A 17,866-nucleotide genomic window follows, 5' to 3' on the forward strand; every position below is an offset into this window, starting at 1 on the left:
ATAATAATTAAATTTTAGGTGGAAAGGGTTAGAGTTAATAATATCCAGAGATAATTCTTGTCAACATTTTGATGTATATTTTCCACCGTTTATACACACACACACGTACACCTCTTTGTATCTGTATAAATACACACATGCATAACTGTTTCACCAAATAGTAACAGAAGGAAATTTATAATACATATAACTCAGTAGTGTTTTAATAAGGAAAGGCCCTTAAATTCATAAAGTTACCACAGCCATAAAAAAAGAGTACAAAGGCTCTCATTATAAAGGTAATAAATCCACTCCAAGTTATACTGTAAAAATAAAATCATTTAGCAAAAACCCAAATTGCTGCCAACATCGTTGTTTTATGATTCCCACTCAGGATTATTTTTGGTTCTATTCTTTGGAGACTCCTCCATGAGGCAAACGTGGTTGGATGTGTTGAAGATCTGAAAACCATCAGAACTAATTAAGATGAAGTCGGCTTTGTTCTTCAACTTCCTGTAAAAATGCTCAACAGGAAAATTGATGCTCACAGCAAACCACAGCCATCCTGTTTCTGTCGCACAGTCGTTCACAGCTGCAGTGGCCTGTAGTTTCTATTTTCTGACACCAGGCCCAGTGCAACAGCTCAGTGCCCCACCCCCAAGCATGGCATGTCCTTTTGGCCATTTTAGAAACTTTTAATATCTTTGCATAAAGTTTGTTTCTATTATTGTGACTCTTCTCTCCTCAGTTCAAGCTCCGAGGGCTGCAGGCAATGAGGCAATCAATAGAAGAGGAGAAACAAAAAGGCTGCTCAACCCAAGAGGAAGCCAAAGGCACAGAAAAGAAACAAGCGTTCCTTTATAAGCAAAGCAACTGCCTCACCTAGTTCGTGATCATTGTTTTCCTCAATCTGAGCTGAATGTGGCACCCACGCTTACTGTACACGGGACCCTTCATTTCTCAAAACGTACTTGCTCTTTTCTCAGCTGGGCATCAATTAAGGCAATAGCTTAAGTGACTTTTGCTTACGGGTTGTGTTCTCAATGGTAAGGGTTTGTGTCTCTGCGGTACTTGGAGGGTCCTTGGCTATTTCAGAAACACATCTTTTAGAGTTCTTTTAGATAAAAAATCGATAATTCGGGGAGTAGAGGGAAGGCATTTTTCAGAGAAGACATTCTGAAGCATCTACAATGTCATTATGATTAGTTGGGAGCTTGGACACAAACCCACAGTTTTACTATAAGAATAACTGCTTATAGTAGAATAACTGCTTATAGGGGAAATAAAGGTTTCTATGAGGTGAAATTATTTTTAGAATATACAGTCCTACATGTTTAATTACATGAAAAGTCAGCACAAATTCACAGATAGCTAAACCCTTTCAAAAATGAGAAAATGAAGGTAAGTTGAATGACCCACCTGTCCTTAACTGGGAGAATAGAAGGTAAATCTTTTATTTTCCTCCCACAACTTCCCATCTCTAACAAGTACTTTTTTTGTGTCTTTTTTTTTTAGTACTCTCTTTAAGGGGCTCAAATCTCAAAGTTAAATCCTCAGCACCAAATTTAGTTTTACCAAATCTGCCCCTCCCTATTCCCCCCCCCCCACACACACTCACTCACACATACACTCACAAACACACACACACATGCACAACACACAGCATATATGTCAGCATACTCAACATATTTTATTAACTTAATCATTGAAAGTATAGCCTTGTAATATAAGCAAAAGCGTCACCAAATGTACTTTTAAAAAGGTCGAAAAACTTTAGAAAGGAAATGGTCTTACTTGAGATTATTCACTTAAAGATATTTACTATCGCTGTGACATTTTAAAACAAAGCATTTGTACAATCCCAGATTCTCAGGATTAGAAAAGGACATCTTATAGCCTCTAAACTGTACTTATGAAAAAAAGCTCTTGAAATTACAGTTAATTGTTAGTGGCCGTGGGCAAACTGCTCAGCCTAAGTCCAGTTCCCACAATAAAATGCGGAGAAGGGTACCTACTCAATAGGACCATTGAGGAATTAAATGAGGCCATTGCTAACTGTTAGCCATTTTTTTAAAAAATAAAATAACCAGAAGTCAAGAACCTAACATATAGTGAGTGCTCAATAAACATTATCTTTTCCTCTATTTAACCATGAGAAAGAGAAATCACGAGCTGATTTAAAGCCTAGCCCACATGTGCATACCCATGTAATTTCTGCATTACAAAAAAATGGCGAAGGGAGGTGTGTATAAAGTGCATTTAAAATTTCTCAGAAAAGCATACTAAGGCACTTCTTACTCTAGTATTCTTTTCTCCAGTCTTAACTTTCAGAACTGAGGGTTGCCAAATTACAGACAGAGGTATTTAGTACTTATGATAGTCCAAGGGAAATGTTCTTTTCAACAAGAGGTACAGAAGTGACAATTTGGAAAAACAAAATGAGTCAAACCTTAAACCAGAAGTGGATCAAGATTTAAATAGCCAGAGACTCCCAACAAAATGACGTGTTTACCAAATGCTAAGCAGTCTTCAAAGAGTGTAAACCTTGAAAGGTCCAGGAATTAGGTAGCTCACTTCCTCTTACATTTACATTAGCTCGGGTCGGGGAAGGGCATATCTAGAACTTAATTTCATCAATGATCAGAGTGAAATTGCTGCTGGACCCCAGGGAAAATTCTTCACCCTGGGGAATTCTCTGAATACTGTTCATCCAGAGTATGCATAATATTAAAGGTTCCGGTGTTCTTGCCTAGAGAATCCCAGGGACAGGGGAGCCTGGTGGGCTGCCGTCTATGGGGTCACACAGAGTCAGACACGACTGAAGCGACTTAGCAGCAGCAGCAGTGCTAAATCGCTTCAGTCCTGTCTCTTTGCGACCCCATGGACTGTAGCCCACCAGGCTCTCTTGTCCATGGAATCTTCCAGGCAAGAATATTGAAGCGCGTTGCCATTTCCTTCTCCAGGGGATCTTCCCAACCCAGGCATCGAACCCTTGTCTCTTACATCCCCTGCATTGGCAGGCAGGTTCTTTACTGCTTCCTAGCGCCCCCTGGGCAGAGAAGGCAATGGCACCCCACTCCAGTACTCTTGCCTGGAAAATTCCATGGATGGAGGAGCCTGGTAGGCTGCAGTCCATGGGATCGCTAAGACTCGGACACGACTGAGCAACTTCACTTTCCCTTCACTTTCATGCACTGGAGGAGGCAATGGCACCCCACTCCAGTACTCTTGCCCGGAGAATCCCAGGGACGGGGGAGCCTGGTGGGCTGCCGCCTATGGGGTCGCACAGACTGATGCACGACTGATGCAACTTAGCAGCAGCAGCAGCGCCACCTGGGAAGTCCCTCAAAGTTCAGACATTAAGAGTAATTGAAGAGTTGTGAGCAATTAACCAATGGATGAAGTTTTCGAAAAGCATTAGAAAACCTGACTCTGATTTTAGATAGATGATTTAAGTGCTTTAGATTATACAAGGGAGAATTTTGACTAAATGTTATTCAAGTTCAGAAGCGACATAACTTTATGAAGTTAATACAGAAGATTAGACCCACAATCCAAGTCACCAGAAAGGGTATGGTTTCCACACTAATGGTCCTCAAAGTCTTTTTCAAGCTTCTCATCTTCCTCTCTCACTATCCTGACTTACTCTTTCTCCTGCTTCCTCACTTTCTCTCAACCAAGCTGTCCTACTTTTCTTAATAAGAATCTTCCTGCAGCCTTTTCTTCATTTTACCACTTGTCCATTTTCTACTGTACACACTAGTTATGCCATTAAATTATTTAAAAGAACTTATACTTATTGACCAAAGTTTTATGTACCCTCTTAACTTTTTAAAACTTTATTTTATACTTCTTCATAGGGTAAAAGGAATATAAATCAAGCTGCTTTCTCATATATGCTCCAAAGGAAAAAAAGCATTTTTTTTTTTTATACAAAAGTTTCCTTCATCCTGCTCTGTAGATATTTGAGTACACTGCTTGGAATATGAAAATTACAATGCTTTGTGTCACGATATTAATCACATTAAATGTAACTGTTCATAGTGAATGCTGCAGGATTTGATCAGCAATAGTTCATTGTGCACTGCACTGTCTGGATGTTGAACAGAATGGTTCTAAAAGACAAACTGTCCTAAAAGACTGCTTAGAAATAGCTTGGGATTTGAACTTAAGGAACAGGTCTGTAGCAACAGACTGGCAAGAGCTGAGTTCCACGGTACTTTCCTTTGAAGTTTCCAGGGACTCCTTTTGCTATAAAAGCACTTACTGTTGCTGGCCCAAGTGAGAGTTCAAAGGTAATCATGTGGACAAACTGTGCTACCCACTGAAAGATACAGTTAGCGACATAAACCACCATTTTAACTGGGAGAAAAAAATTACTGTGGATCCAAACTTGTCCAGGGGTCAGGAAAGATTCTGCTGAAAATCTTGCTTACATTTTAGTTCAAAGCATAAGTTCCAAATTGCCCACAATCACCATAGTGGTGAAACTAGTCTCGTCTGCAATAGGAGGACCACATGGTGCTCTACTGAAAAATTACACAATTTTATCTCAGCACACAATGGTTCACTAAAAGCCGTTTAGTCCTCCCCACTAACTGAATAAAGGAAATACGCGGAGTTTGAATATAATTTTCTTACCGTTAAAGGATACTGGAGGAAGGCATGATCAGGGACACAAGCAGGCAGGGAGCAAACGAGAAATGAGAGAGAAAACCGTCACTGTGAAAGCCATCATCTTCTAACACAAACAAGGGGTCGTTTCTGGACCGCCATTTTGGACAAGCTCTGGCCTCTTGTTGAATGTGACATACTGAGTCAGAGGCAGACGTCCTTCTGTGGTTATTCACTTCCTGTCTGATTAATTTGTTGCTTGTTCCTTCCTCCTTTTCTGCAGAAAAAGGAGCTAGATTTTACTTAAGAAGCAAGCAAGAAAGAAACCCCTAAATTTGGAAAATTAAATGTTTCTCCTTCCCACCAGGCGTAACATACCTTTTGGTACAGGGACAAGAGGAGATAGCAACGCGAGCTGGTTAACAGCTCAACTTTATTCTAGACACCTCCACAAAAAATATCTGCTCATGGAACCTGAGACTCTTTCAGGAAATTTCATTTTAAAGTATCACTCTTGATACTGATGATAACATTTAGGATTAAGGAAGAGAGTCACTCAAGATCTAAAAGCTCCAAATGACACTGATAAATAAGGTAAGTGATTCTTCCTCATCTGCAGAGCAGTCAAGTGTGTAGGAAGTAAGTTACAAATGCCGGTGAAGAAAGCTAGTCAGGTGTATGAAGGCAAATGAGTTTTTGAAATGTGATTCTGGTGCCCAAGTCAGAATACATGCTATACAGGCTCACCTCATTTTATTGTGCTTTACAGATATTGCATTTTTTTTTTTTTAAACAAATTGAAGGTCTGTGGCAACCCTGAAATGAGTAAGTCTATTGGTGCCATTTTTCCTTCAGCATTTGCTCACCTTGTGCCTCTGCTTCACATTTTGATAATTCAAGCAATATTTCAAACTTTTTCATTATTATTATATTTGTTATGGTGATCTATGATTACTGATCTTTGACGTCACTACAACACATTGACGGCTCAGACGCAGATTACCACTTGAATGAAGTTTTTCCAAACTGAGTTATAGTTGATTTACAAGAGCAATAAAGTAGTTATTAATTTAGGTATGTATGTAGATTAAAATTTTTGCTTTTTAATTATTAGTTTTTGTTCTGTTTTGGGTTTAAAAATTTTTTGTGCACTTTTTTAGACATGAGGCTATTGCACACTTAATAAACTATAGCAGAGTATATGCATTGGGAAACCAAAAAATTGGTGTGGTTTGCTTTACTGCAATATTTGCTTTATCTTGGTAGCTTGGAGTAGAATTTGCAGTGTCTCCACAGTATGCCTGTACAGGTCAAGTCAGCTGAAGATCAGAGTTTTCCACGCCAAAATATTTTGTTTCCATCCTCCACACTTAAATGGGGTGACGATACTCTCCCAGAAGATGCTTGATAGAAAAGCAGTGATGATGAGCAGAAGGAAGAAAGTCAGATTCCTCATTATTAAAGGACTCTGAGAGGTGGGTAGGCAATGGAATATGCATAGAAAATACACCAAAACTTGAGGAATGTATAAAAATCTGAAAACGCTCTCAATTTTTTCTCAGTCTATCTGAATATATCTATTCAGACATATTTGTGACACCCGCCATGGAACTCTGAGAAAACAGTATCAGCTGAAAGAATGAAAAAGAGGCATATTTTGGAAACTAACATCATTGTAAAATTTGACTCTGGGGTCCTGATTCTGCTAAGTTCAGAGGAAAAAGGTACAAAAAGATCATAAGCTGCCTAATATTCCATTATACGTAAAATGATGAGACTGGGTGGATCAGGGGGCTGTTGGAAATGTGTGGAGGCATTTTCTGCTGGGTGGGTTGGAAAGGGGTGAGGAAGGCTTGTAGGATTCATGGGTGGAGCCAGGAATATGAAGTTTCTTGTGATGCTTAGGACAGGCTCACTCCTAATACTGGAAGTACTCCTAGAGTGGAGTACTGGGATAGTTGACTAAGTACTAAGTACTGGGAGTTAACTAAGGTTCTTTTAACTCCCAATTCTTTAAGATAGGCTGCACAAGGAGTTTTGTGATGCCAAGTTATGGCAGAATTCTTATAAGTGATGCCAAGTTATGGCAGAATTCTTATAAATTTAGTTGCTAAGTTGTGTCTGACTCCTGCGACCCCATGGACTGCAGCTTGCCAGGCTCCTCTGTCCATGGGATTTCCCAGGCAAGAGTACTGGAGTTGGTTTTACCACTGAGTCAGTGGGGATTCCCCCTCTTAGAAATGACTTCCTAGGATTAGTGATCTGGACTCTTTGCCCAGTGCCACTGGAAGGCACAGACTTTATTCGTCTCACCTAATGTAGGATCTGGAGCCCAGGGGACACTTAATACATGAAAAAATACACGCAGACCTGGGTCTGGACAAGGGGGGAGGCCTGCAGTGATTATCTCCTTCACCCTCCACTAACCTTGGAAAAACAGAAAACTTGATCAACTACTAAGTAAATGCCTGAATGACTCTTTGGGGAAGTCTAACTATAGTTGGGTCTTAAAAAGAGAACATAGGCAATATGGTGATTTTGCTATGTATTTACAGAATTACTTTTTAGTTCTCTAATAAGTAATGCCCCCCAAATGCACGAGCACACACACACCCCCCCCAGGACATGATAGATCATGACTATCCCTATCCATCACTTAGAGGTCTGGAGCCCACGACACATTCAAGGGAGTAGTTGTCTACGGTTTGCGTCTATTGCACCTTTAGTGAGAACTTGTAAGCACAGTCAACTTTGGACACATTTATGAGGTGGTACTATGCACCACAGGACATAAATCAGATAATGTTCCTCCCTGTTTAAAACCATCTCATGGTTTCTCATTTCACTTTAAAAATCCAAGCTCTGCCTAGCTCACAAGGACTCACAAAATCTGCCCACCCACCTGCCCCCAGCTCTCTGACTTCATTTCAAGTACACTCCGTCTTGCTAATTACCTTCCAGCCCTTTCTGTTCCTTAAATGCACAGGCTCATTTGCTTTCTGGATCTGACACTTGTAAGCCCTCTTACCTTACTCTTCCTTCCTGGTTCCTTCTCATTCTCTGTTTGTCAGCAAAAATGCCCCCTCTCATGTCCCATCTCTGCTCCTGTCTTCCTTTATCCATCACACTTGTCACCATCTGGTATTTTTTCCATTTATTTAATTGCTTATTTACTTGCACATCTCACCACTAGAAATCAAGTTCCATAGGACCTTGTTTCCTGTTGTTGCCTTAGGATCTAGAACAGCACCTGGTGGGTGTCAATGAATGTTATTTGTTGAATGAAAGAGAAAATAATTAAAAATAGTACCATAACACAACATTCCTTTAAAAGCTTGAGACTGTTTCCCCTAAAGCAGTGACTGAGGAAAGTTAAGGACGGACTTGAACCCCTTTCTTGGGAAGGCTTAGGCTAAAGGGAAATCTTCCAGGGAAAGGATACCAGAGATCAGCAGGGAGCCCTTTAGCTCACTGAGGAGCTTGGCAATGCAAGCAGAGTCTCACGCAGTGCAAGTGGTTCTTGTCGTTGAGCAGGGAGGAGAGAAAAATGGGCTAAGGAAGTTGAAGACTGAGACAAACGAAAGATCACATGGCGGGCGGGGGAGGGTTCTGACAGCATTATTGACAAAGCAGACCTGGAGGCCACCCTCTGCAGTGAATGCCACTCAGGCAGATGTGAGACGTGAAAGCGCTTTCTGTCCCTTCCTCTGTGCCCAGGTGTTCCCAGATCAGCGTCAGTTTCTTATAAGGAAGTTTAAGGATGAATGAGACTGCAGAGATCAGAGTCCACACTTTCATTTACAAAAGAGAAAATGGGAGTCCAGAGAGATTAAGTGACGTGCCTCTATCACACAGCAGGCAGCAGCAGAGCTGGAGCCAGAAGCCCGGTCTCTCTCTCCATGGTCCAGTGTTATTATGGCCTTAAGTTCAGGGGAGGATTTCACTTAGTTCCTTTGTATAAGCATAAGAAGAGGTGGAAGGAAGAGGGGTAGGGAGAAGGCTGTAACATGGCGGGGAGCAGTTGATGCAGTATTAGTACTGGTGTTAGGGATGTTTGTATTGATGTTGGGGCTTCCCTGGTGGCTCAGACTATGAAGAATCAGCCTGCAATGCAGGAGACCTGGGTTTGATCCCTGGGTTGGGAAGATCTCTTGCAGAAGGGCATGGCAACCCACTTCAGCATTCTTGCCTGGAGAATTCCATGGAAAGAAGAGCCTGGTGGGCTACAGTCCATGGAGTCACAAAGAGTTGGACACGACTGAGCGACTAACACTTTCACTTTTTCACTTTTTTCACTGCGTATGTTAATATAATGAAAGGCTGAAGAAAAGTGGATTGAGAACCTGAGGCAAATAAAGACAATCATGATTCTAGGCTTCAAAGGGAATTTTAAATGCATATATCACCTTATTCAACACATGGACCAGTCCCAGCCTAAAGACAGAGCAAAGCTATAATCAACAGTCTCCAGAACAATCAAGTGAAGAATCTTTCATATTAATCTACAGAAATAGAAAATGAAGAGCAGACAGAGATTATAGCACAACACTGTGGTTCTGACCTGGAAAAAGCAGTAAAGAATCACAGCCAACAACCCTCCTGTGGTGACCCCAAATCAACACAGACTGAGTAGGGCCAACAGCGCCATGAATAAAATATAAGGACAATTGATTTCTTTTCATTCCAGTTTTGCAAACTGTGTTTCCATTACTACCTGTTATAGTGCAGTATTTCCCTGGTAGTAGAAACATGTTTTGGAGGAGGAAATGGCAACCCGCTCCAGTGTTCTTGCCTGGAGAATCCCAGGGACGGGGGAGCTTGGCGGGCTGCTGTCTCTGGGGTTGCACAGAGTCGGACATGACTGAAGCGACTTAGCAGCAGCAGCAGCAGAAACATGTTTTAGAATACTGTACTCCTTCCATTCTAAAACACCATTTTCTTCAATAGCAAAACACCCCCCTTATCTTATAGCTTTTTATGGGGAAGAAGAAACAGTACCAGACTAAATGTACACATTTATTATAAGAGGAATTCTACTTTCAAAGTATTAAAATATGGGAATCACATGATTTAAAAGAGCAGAAACAAAGGAATTAGCTTCTTGCCCATAAACCTATCAGTAGTTATATAGAAGGCTGATCATTTAAAAATAATCTTAGAAACAGAAAATCGAAAACTAACATCACACCATTCTATGTCCTGCTAATATAAATTGGTATAACCTTACTTGGGGAAACATTTGCAACATATTTCCTTGTGTTTTGGCAGCTCAGCATCCACTGACCCTACTTACAATGATGTCCTTCAGTTTTTGTTTGGAGACACATCTCTCCCTCCCTCCCTCCCAGACCCTGTGGGTCCAGAGGAATTTACTCCGATTCCAGATACATGAATTGCTGGCTCATGGGAGCCTTGCATTCACGCAGCCCCAGAGACTTTTCTTGATGATACAGCCTGTGGCCTCATCAGAACCAAGGGAATTTGTGTCTGGAAGACAGAATTCTTCCCGAGGGATGGAGCTGGGTCTGTGAGGATGGAGGGGCTGAAGCTGACTCACTCATCCTCTGACCACATGGGGTCTGAAAATGAGACCAACAATGTGAAAAACGAGAGATGGAGAAAATCAGCTGTTGATTTATTGGGGGAATCCTTCTATACCTGAAGCTAGCTCTATTTCGGACTTCTAACTTACACTAGCAAATAAATTTTCTATTTCATGCAAGTTAGTGTGGTTAGGTTTTCTATTACTGGTAATACAAACACTAATGTGATACAGAAATCAGTACTAGAAGTGAATATGGAATGTGACTAACTCTAAAATGTGCAACTGGCTGATTTAAGGCTGGGTGACAGCTAGTGCAGGCTCTCCTAGGCTAGGAAGTTGGCCATCCTGGTTATGTGATGGCATCACTGCTGGTTGGGCTGCCACCTACTGAATCCTGGGTCGAAGACCACAAGCCTACTGAAGGTGCGCCATTAAAGAATTCAGAGAAAAAACTAGAAGGTTGGAGTATGTTGGCTACATTCAGCCTTCAGTAAGATACACAGCAAAGAGAAATTTAGGATGAAACTTACTGGAAGCCTGCTGGGGTGGGGGCAGGCAAGGGCTTTGTCAATAGAGGCCTTTCCCAGCCTCCCATGATGTGCAACCAAGATGTTTGAGAGTCAAAGAATCCGGAGCCTTGTGGGGTTAAAAACCCCAGTTCTCTACGCTATGCTAACTAACATTAGGCAGAACAGGGCCAAAAGATAACAACAATATCAGGAAAGAAGTCTGACACAAAGGAGAAGCTGAACTTCCCACTGTCTCCCCCAGAGACACTGTGGTCTCTCGTCCGAGCAGAAGGCTGTTACCTTTATTGTAATATACTGGGGTCCTTCTCAGCAGCAAGGAGTAAATTAACAGTGGCTTCACCACCTCAGGCCACTGTTTCAACACTGTACCTAATCAGAGACTGAGATAAAGGCCACAGAACTTAAGAGCGGACTGCGACTCAACACAATTTTGAGTTTTGTTCACTAGTCCATGGAGCTCGGGGATTCTAGAGAATCTTATCACGTTTTTAAATACTAGAGGATAAAACCCTGGAATGGTTGAAAACAGCTTATGACTGCTTAAATCCTAAGGCAATCCCTAGATCCGTGAAGCCAGAGAACAAGGCATAGACTGTGGAACAGGTGCGGCCCTGCCCTCGAGATGGCTCTGGAAGACAACAGCCAAGGAAGACCCTTAAGGAAGAGCAGAAGGAAGTTAAGCCACTGACTGACCAAAGTTCCGTACCATCGCCACACAGGGACAATCTGTTCACCGGGTTATAAAATATGCTAGAGACGGGTGACAAATGACTCCTCTCCTTTCCCAAATGGAAGTTTAACCGTGAAATTCTGCTATTATCCTGCCTCCACCATTGTGCACTGGGCGTTTCATTTATAATTTGCCACTGGACCACGATATACTGCCTTTGGGGCTGGCAGACAACATTGTGGAAAGTCTGGCCTTGGGATTGGACTCAGACCTCGACTGTCCACTTTTTGTGGGGAGGAAGGTGAGTGATTTATTCTGTGCGGGCATTTTTGAAACTGTATGTGTAAGACGTGTGTGTGTGCATGTGTGTGTGTTGGACAGGTAGACAGAGTGCACACTGGTTGCTTTGGTGCTGTCTATCATCCCTTCCCCTAACTTACAGCAGAGCCTCAGATCTGGGGAGGCAGACATCCACTGACTTTTCACTCCTGCTCTTCCAGCTTCAGCAGGAAACTATGTTCAGAATCATGTAATAAACCAAAATGGAAATGAATATGAAAAAGAATATATAAAAAACAGAATCACTTTTCTGTACATCTGAAACTAATACATTATAAATTACTGTGCTTCAATAAATAAATGAGGTAACTGGAAATCCGAATATTGATAGTTAATAATACTAAGATTATTGCTAATTTTAAAGAGTGATAATATTATTGAAGTTATGTTGTTTTTTATAGAGTCTTTAAAGTTTTAGAGATACATACTGAAATATTTGTATATGGAAAGATACGATGTCTAGGTTTGCCCTGAAATGAAAAAGGGGGAAAACAGGTACAGGTTTAAAGAATCATCATTCTTGAAGCTGGGTGAAGCATACGTGGCACTTCATTATAATGTTCTGACTACTTTTCATATACATTTGAAATATTTCTATAGCAAAAAGTTTAAACAATGATATGAAAAGGACTTGTGGCTCACTCACAAGAGGCCTCATCCACTAGAGGCTGTTAAAGGGGTTTGCTCGCTCTGTTATAATCATGTTCAGACCTGGGAGTTTTACAGAAGTTACCTTTTTCTTCTCAAAATGACCTCTTTGGTTGATGGATGGATGGAATGGAACAGAGATTGAGGGCTCCCTTATACTGATTCAGAACCCAAGTAGTTCTTCCTAGAAAGCATCCAGTTCTCAAACTGGGGGACTCTAGTAAAGGCAACAAAAAAGCAAAAATCTAAATTCTAATTTACCAACCAAAGAACCAAAGAAAACAACCCTCCTCCTAGATTAGAACTGTCCATCAGAAATAAAATTTGGTCTATATGTGCAGTTCCACATTTTCTACTAGTTACATTAAAAGGAAAACAATATAAAACAGTAATATTTAACATCCTGTCTCAAAAATATTATCACTACAACATGTACTTCCAATAAAAAGCCTATTAGTTAGGTATTTTGCACTCTTTTTTTCTATTAAGTCTTCAAAAACAGGCGTGTATTTTACTATGAGTGCCATTTCAAACACTCAAGAGCCACTACCACATTGGGAACACAGTCCAGACGGTGGGGGCCTGGTGGGAAGAGGCCTCACCGTATTCTAGGTAATTTAATTAAAATGCAAACACTTCCCAGGTAGTCACCAACATCGAATACAAGTGCTCAGACAGTAAGGCGTCTGCTTATAACGTGGGAGACCCGGGTTCGATTCCTGGGTCGCGAAGATCCTCTGGAGAAGGAAATGGCAACCTACTCCAGTACTCTTGCCTGGAAAATCCCATGGACGGAGGAGCATGGTAGGCTACAGTCCATGGGGTCGCAAAGAGTCGGACACGACTGAGCGACTTCTTTCACTTTCATAGAGGGAAAAAACCACATGAGATGGAAGAAGAAGTTTCTTACAACTTAAGGGGCCAAAGGGTGGAAAGCCTTGTTTTCACATCCTGCCAAGTATTTGCTTGTGCACACACCCAGAGTGAAGCTGCTGGCATACGGATAGCTGTGTGCTCCTTCTGGATGCTAATCTGGTGGCTTCATCAGGTATGAAGATCAGGATGGGGTCTCCACCGTGATTTGTGGGGTGGGAACAGCCATACTGCTCCCTATGTGGTCTTCTCTCCAGACATATAGCTGGTTACTCCATGTCTACTGCCAGAGGATAGAACCACGTGGACAAGAAAGCCCTCCCCTGACTAGAAAACAAGGGTCTATCCAGCTCTATGCCTTTGGGCCTGAGGCCACTCAACTGAACCCTGCAGAAGGGCTCACTGACCTGAGACTTCCCCGGGGGCCCCTTGACTGCACGGAAGCTGGGCTTGCCTGGTGCAGCTGCTACCTGGAGAGGCAGACCCAACCCTCCTGCATGTGGGCAGGAAATGGGGGTATTTGTGGGTGTCAAAACAATGGGGAGGCCCTCCTGGGATGCAGGCCAAGGATGCTAGTCAATCTGCAATGTACCAGACTGTCCCACTCAGTAAAGAATTGACCCACATAACCTTCAAAGGTCCTGGTGGACACTGATGTAGGTGAAAAAACTGTTTAGTAATCTGAGCTGACAATTAAACTCCATTTTACACGTTATTCAAAGTAAATAAATACTGTTGTATTAGTCCCCAAGTTTCCCAGTAATGCAACTGTCATATAAATGAAATACTATGATTTGCACAGCTCTTTACCAAGAGTTGTTCACCTTGGCTGGAAAATGTGTTCCAATGCATTGCCACTGGTGGGAATGAAGTCTCTCTTACCCAAATTAGTCTGCAGTCGCAATGCCCTACTCACGATGATTATCAGTGCAACTGCAAAACCCTGACCACTTCATTTTGTTTGCTAATGAGTACTACCTGATTGCTTACAATTGAAGTTATTTTATAATAAATTACATTCCTTGTATTACTTAATAAATTATAATTGTAATTAATCCTCTTAATTACAGATAACGATTACACAGATTTGGAGAGGAATGATGTGTGTGGTCAGATTATTTCCCTGGTGAAAGTTCACTGACGTTTGTGAAGGGGACATTAGAAAACCCTGTTATTCAGAGTCCGAGGTCAGACAGGGTTGCGAGCCACTGCTTCTGCGCATGCCCCTGACCGAGTTCCCTTTGAAGTCAGGCATCGCTGGGGTGGCTGGAGAAGAGGCAGGGGCTGAGCAGCTGGCTTCGCGAAGGCTCTCAGCCTGGCTTCGCGATGTCCGCCAGGAAGGCCGGCTCCACCGAGCGGGTGGCGAAGGAGGAGCCCAAGAAGAAACCAGCTCCGGGCTCCCGGCTCCCGCAAAAGTGGAAACAAAGCCAAAAACTGTGGCAGGAAAGGATACATCTTTAGACAAAAAAGTGCAAACAAAAGGGGAAAAGGGGAGAAAAGGGGAAACAGGCTGAAGTGGCAAGAAACTAAAGAAGACTTACCTGCAGAAAACAGAGAAACTAAAAACCGAGGAGAGCCCAGCCTCTGATGAAGCAGGAAAGAAGCCAAATATGCTGAATATCACACCCAATCCAATCAGGTGGCCCGTCTCCCTTTTTGTATAATCCAGAGATCTATTTTTATCAACCGTTTTGAAATGCACATTTTTTAAGCAGCTCTAGAAACGTTTTTAAAAATGAAGGAATCCCACCTCATCCCATTTTTTAAGTGTAAATGCTTTTTCTTTTTTTAATGAGGTGAAAGCATTTGTTGGTGGTTTATTTTTTGGTACAATAAGAAAACAAGTGGGATGTTGAGTATCCGAGGCTTTGATTGTCTTGGGTGTCAGTTTAACCGTTCCATAGATGAGGGGTTCCTTTTATATCCTATCCTATAATACAAAGCATGGCAGTGTTGTATTATACTGCCATATATAAATTGTGGTTTGGAGTCAGCTGTGTATTTAATGCCTTGAACACTTTACTTCTCTTCCCATGTTGTTTTTGGTAGAACTGTTGCCTAAAGCAGACCACTCACTCCTTGATCTTGGCTCTCTGGGACAGAATTTTGCACACTCTATAACATCTTTGGTCGAACCGAGTGATAGACAATTTAAGTATGTAATGTATATGATTTAAATTGTGAATTCATGGGACTTGCAAGGTAACAGCATGTCAATATTTGAAGATATTGGTCCTTGATATTCTGTTAAGGAAAATCTGCCTCCAAATTTTAAGCTGGGAAGCTGCTGGAATAACTTCAGAAAAGAATCACAACTACATGATTTTTTTAAAGATTTTTTGTATGTATATTGAGAATTGTGAACAAATTGAAATGTCTGTATACTGATCCTCAAAACAACTACATGAATTTTTAGATCTTTGCTAAGTGTTTTAAGAATTGTGTGCAAAGTGAAATGTCTGTGTACTGATCATAGAATCTCAATTATGAAAGAATTTCTTGAAGCACATGAAAAAAAAAAAAAAAGTCAGGCATGGCAATTTGACGGCTCTGCTCCTCCAGCCTGGGGAATGGGGAGAGGAGCCCGCAGGGACTGTCCCGGCTGCTCACCTACAGTCGTGGGAGGGACTCTCAGGCCGTTTCCCAATGGTCACAGCTGCATGCAGAGCTGCTTGCTGCTCTTCCCTAGCAGCCCCAGCTTCTCTCAGTGGTTTGGCTGAAACAATGTGTTCTACTCGAATGACCCCAGATTCCATCTGATTTTGCCACTTCAAGAACTTTCCGCCTCCCATTTGGCTGCTCTGGAGTCTCCAAATGACTGACTGGGAAAACAGACTGTTGGAAAAACACCTCCAGGTTGTCTTAAAGGGATGGCTGCCCCACCAGGCCGCTGGAAAGGCGTGCAAAGTGCCTCCTGCTGGACCAAAGGCATGTACATTGTTCCCCCCAACTCCACAGACAGGTGGAGGGGCAAGAGATCACAAGAGGTGCGGCCGCAAGGTGACCTGCTCTATCACTGTGCGTGTGTGTTGGTTTTTGGCTCATTGGGGTTTTTTGTTTTTGTGTTTGCTCAGTGCTGACAAAAGGACTCCTCCCCGCTGCTGCATGGAAGCTGCTTAATTCAGTCTTGGATCATTTCATCCTGTTGAAACCATTCCAGCAGAATGGACAGAACCATCAGCTGGTGGCTGGTGTAAAAAGCAACTCCATGACTACATTTAAATATTGACTAGTTTGAGAATAGCAAACCACAAAGACGTGAGGTGTAAAAACCACATGTGGTTTATATTTTGTAGGACACCCTCAGGAAGGTAAATGGACATAGTTTAAAAAAAAAGTCAGAATGGTTTCTCCCTGCTTCACCCCTACCTACCACCATTAAAAAATAATAAACAAAACAAGACTAAGCAACAATTAAACTGAGCCCAACCTGGGTGTTAGACTTGGCTTTGGGATGGCAGCTCTGTCCTAGCAAGGCAAATATGTAGCTGTCTGGGTTTCACGGCCAAGGTCAAACATAACCCCGACCTGTGGCCTCCCAACTCCAGCCACTGCCCCTCCTGGTCAGCACAGCCGCCTTCCTTATTCACTGGCCCCTCTGGCCCCACACGCAACCTCCTGGCCAGTCTTCTCCAGCCAAGAAGAAAAACACACAAGGAAGATTATTTTCCGTAAGTAAAATCTTCTAGGATCTTTTATCTGCTCTCCCTGTGTTCCTGTCTCTTAACTACACGGCTGTCCAGGAGCGGGAACACTGTGAGGGCTCCCATGGGGTCTCAGCGCCTATGGTGTACTGAATGCTGGTTCAGGTGTTGGGGATGCCACAGATATCAAACGGTGAGATCACACAGTGATCACCACGCTCACGGAGCGTTCAGATCTGAGTTGATGATGTGATGGAAGGAAAGCAATTTATCTCCCATTCTGTGCAGCACAGGTGTTACACCAGAGTAGCCTTAACAAGGTCACACCCAGAGGAAGGGCTAACTCAGGCAGACTCTAGTGTAAATGTACAGCATCAAAGTCTGGGGGTAATCAGTTGTATTTGAGAACCATTTCCATACAAACATACTTGAGGACACCCTGCCAGGCCAGCCCACAAAAGTCTTATTTAATTCTCAATAGGGCTCAACTAAAACTTTAGTTTCAGTTCTTCAAGGAAGAGGGCTTCACTGCTGCACCAAGCTCAGCTTCTGCCCCATCCCCGAGCCAGCCCTACACTGTCCCTTGACCTCACTCCAGACGTAAGGGGCCCCTGTCCCTAAGTACTTTTTACCCAGCAGTCCTAACTCCCCTCCATAGGGTAAGATGATCTCATCAAGATGTCAGGAGGAAATTGACTTGCTGCCTTTTACTTTTAAAGACAGAGGGGTTGTTAACCCAAGTTAGTAGGCTTTTTGTTCAGAGAAAGGAAGGCATTCAGGTGGAGGGAAATGCTGTTTGGGGTAAACTTAAAGTTTCTCCTACTTTTTATAGTTTTCTATTATGAAAAAGTCATATGTGAAAAGTTTAGAAAATTATGAATAATATAATTTTAAAATGATCCATTAATACTCAGAGAAAACCAGTTACCATTTTAGACTTTCCTTCCAATCTTTTTTCCTGTGTATGCATCTGAAATGGGATCATACTATATATATATATATATATATATATATAGTTTTATAT

The 17,866-nt window shown here is 42.1% G+C and overlaps 1 protein-coding gene and 1 long non-coding RNA gene across 4 annotated transcripts in view; one reads left to right on the forward strand and one right to left on the reverse strand.

Annotated features, from left to right (window-relative positions):
- WIPF1 (WAS/WASL interacting protein family member 1) overlaps positions 1-17,866 on the reverse strand; it is a 128,977-nt gene that overhangs the window by 36,323 nt on the left and 74,788 nt on the right. The window contains exon 1 of one of the 3 annotated variants that reach the window (XM_086358977.1): positions 4,621-4,819. The exons of the other annotated variants lie outside the window; for them this stretch is intronic. The gene's annotated coding sequence lies outside the window, so the exon portion shown is untranslated. Of the gene's footprint in view, positions 1-4,620; positions 4,820-17,866 lie in introns of those variants that run through there. 3 annotated transcript variants of the gene reach the window in all.
- Positions 16,742-17,866, forward strand: part of LOC147378582 (uncharacterized) — a 39,153-nt gene continuing 38,028 nt past the window's right edge. Inside the window, exon 1 of the long non-coding RNA XR_015147930.1 lies at positions 16,742-16,869. This is a non-coding gene — a long non-coding RNA (uncharacterized LOC147378582). The remainder of the gene's footprint in view (positions 16,870-17,866) is intronic.

Source organism: Bos grunniens, chromosome 2 (genome assembly GCF_055505025.1).
Source record: "Bos grunniens cultivar Pamir isolate PY7600 chromosome 2, Bosgru_T2T1.0, whole genome shotgun sequence".
Classification (NCBI taxonomy): Eukaryota; Metazoa; Chordata; class Mammalia; order Artiodactyla; family Bovidae; genus Bos; species Bos grunniens.